Source organism: Ascidiella aspersa, chromosome 5 (genome assembly GCF_963924565.1).
Source record: "Ascidiella aspersa chromosome 5, kaAscAspe10.2, whole genome shotgun sequence".
Classification (NCBI taxonomy): Eukaryota; Metazoa; Chordata; class Ascidiacea; order Phlebobranchia; family Ascidiidae; genus Ascidiella; species Ascidiella aspersa.
The window spans coordinates 9,249,998-9,252,497 of record NC_139451.1 but is presented as its reverse complement, the minus strand read 5'-3'; the positions used below and the strand labels follow the sequence as shown (position 1 = coordinate 9,252,497).

The window sequence follows — 2,500 nt, the reverse complement described above, 5'->3', positions numbered from 1 at the left end:
CGTGACGAATTCCGTACGCCACAATTCCGCGCACTCCAAAAGCGCGCGGATTCGGCGATGGGCACATCCCGCTTCACTCGCCGTTACTGAGGGAATCCTCGTTAGTTTCTTTTCCTCCGCTTAGTAATATGCTTAAATTCAGCGGGTAGCCTCGTCCGACCTCAGGCCGAAAGTAAGGACCGGGACTATTCTTCCCGTTCCGCGCTCGCCGTCGGCGCCGCGCGCCGCCGCGCACCTCGATTCCCGCCCTTGAGCCGCCAGCCGTTGGCCTCTTCGAGGTCGACTCGCCGCCGCCGCGCGGGATTCTGGTCGCGATCGTCGCGCATCGTGCCGTGCTGTCTTGAGCGGGACGGGCGCTCGCGCGTCCGACGCCGCAGCAGCCGCGCGGAGAAATCCCCGCGCGGAACGTTTGCAACGCGACCCTGAGGCGGGCGCGGCCCCGGGATTGACCCGAGGCCGCAATTTGCGTTCAGAACGTCGATGCTCAATGTGTCCTGCAATTCACACTAATTCACGCAGCTAGCTGCGTCCTTCATCGACTCACGAGCCGAGTGATCCACCGCCAAGAGCCATCCACGATTGTTTCGCTCGCACAGTGCCTCGCACTAAAGGGTGACAAAATATACCGCGCCGAGCGGTCGGCCAGGCCGACGCTTGAAGCCGGAGCGCGCGGCACCGCGGCACTCGACGCGCAAACATTACCGGGTGACCGAATCGCCGGCCGGCGCGCCGCTCCTCGCGGGTCGGGCGCCGGGTAGCAAAAACTTTTTCTCTCGCTTGTCCGAGTTTCGCGTTCGCCGAAGCGTTTGCGAGACCGTTAATGATCCTTCCGCAGGTTCACCTACGGAAACCTTGTTACGACTTTTACTTCCTCTAAATGATCAAGTTAGATCGTCTTCTCGGACGCCGGCTCGACCGTTGCCGGCCGCGCCAGGTCCAATCGGAGGACCTCACTAAACCATTCAATCGGTAGTAGCGACGGGCGGTGTGTACAAAGGGCAGGGACGTAATCAACGCGAGCTAATGACTCGCGCTTACTGGGAATTCCTCGTTCAAGGGAAATAATTGCAATTCCCTATCCCTAGCACGACCGGGGTTCAGCGGGTTACCCAGACCTGTCGGCCAAGGCGAGCACATGCTGATCCGGTCAGTGTAGCGCGCGTGCGGCCCCGAACATCTAAGGGCATCACAGACCTGTTATTGCTCAATCTCGTGTGGCTAAACGCCACTAGTCCCTCTAAGAAGTTAGACGCCGACCGATTGGGTCGCGTAACTAGTTAGCAAGCCAGAGTCTCGTTCGTTATCGGAATTAACCAGACAAATCGCTCCACCAACTAAGAACGGCCATGCACCACCACCCACAGAATCAAGAAAGAGCTCTCAATCTGTCAATCCTCACTGTGTCCGGGCCGGGTGAGATTTCCCGTGTTGAGTCAAATTAAGCCGCAGGCTCCACTCCTGGTGGTGCCCTTCCGTCAATTCCTTTAAGTTTCAGCTTTGCAACCATACTTCCCCCGGAACCCAAAGACTTTGGTTTCCCGCAAGCTGCCGGAGAGGTCGTAAAACTAACGCCCCCCGATCGCTAGTTGGCATCGTTTATAGTCAGAACTAGGACGGTATCTGATCGTCTTCGAACCTCTGACTTTCGCTCTTGATTAAAGAAAACATTCTTGGCAAATGCTTTCGCAGTCGTTCGTCTTGCGCCGATCCAAGAATTTCACCTCTAACGGCACAGTACGAATGCCCCCGTCTGTCCCTCTTAATCATTACCTCGCGCTCCGAAAACCAACAAAATAGAACCGAGGTCCTATTCCATTATTCCATGCACCATTATTCAGGCGAATCGCCTGCTTTGAACACTCTAATTTTTTCAAAGTAAACGTTCCGGCCGCCGCCGACACTCAGTCAAGGGCACCGGCGGAGAACCGGAGGTGAGGCCAGGACGGCCAGTACACGCCTTGCGACGGACCGGCCGCCTGCGCCCAAAATCCAACTACGAGCTTTTTAACCGCAACAACTTAAATATACACTTTTGGAGCTGGAATTACCGCGGCTGCTGGCACCAGACTTGCCCTCCAATGGATACTCGTTAAAGGTTTTAAAGTGTACTCATTCCAATTACAGGGCCTCGTTTAGAGTCCTGTATTGTTATTTTTCGTCACTACCTCCCCGCGTCGGGAATGGGTAATTTGCGCGCCTGCTGCCTTCCTTGGATGTGGTAGCCGTTTCTCAGGCTCCCTCTCCGGAATCGAACCCTGATTCTCCGTTACCCGTAAGAACCTCGGTAGGCCAGTACCGTACCGACGAAAGTTGATAGGGCAGACACTTGAATGATCCGTCGCCGGTGCGAGACCGTGCGATCCGCAAAGTTATCCAGAGTCACCAAAGGTTGCGGGCCGAAGCCCGGTCGGTTTTTGGTCTGATAAAAGCACGCCTCCCGCGAGGTCGGCGCTTCACGCATGTATTAGCTCTAGCATTTCCACAGTTAACCACGTAAAAC

General features: G+C 56.1%; 2 non-coding genes and 1 pseudogene across 2 annotated transcripts in view; all 3 read right to left on the bottom strand.

Annotated features, from left to right (window-relative positions):
• LOC146142699 (large subunit ribosomal RNA) overlaps nt 1–146 on the bottom strand; it is a 2,113-nt pseudogene extending 1,967 nt beyond the window's left edge.
• A 271-nt stretch (nt 147–417) lies between these two features.
• LOC146142698 (5.8S ribosomal RNA) lies at nt 418–571 on the bottom strand. Its single transcript, XR_014499843.1, has one exon. It is a non-coding gene; the product is annotated as a 5.8S ribosomal RNA (ribosomal RNA).
• A 247-nt stretch (nt 572–818) lies between these two features.
• Nucleotides 819–2,500, bottom strand: part of LOC146142697 (small subunit ribosomal RNA) — a 1,811-nt gene continuing 129 nt past the window's right edge. The window contains exon 1 of the ribosomal RNA XR_014500178.1: nt 819–2,500. This exon is cut by the window's right edge and continues 129 nt beyond it. This is a non-coding gene — a ribosomal RNA (small subunit ribosomal RNA).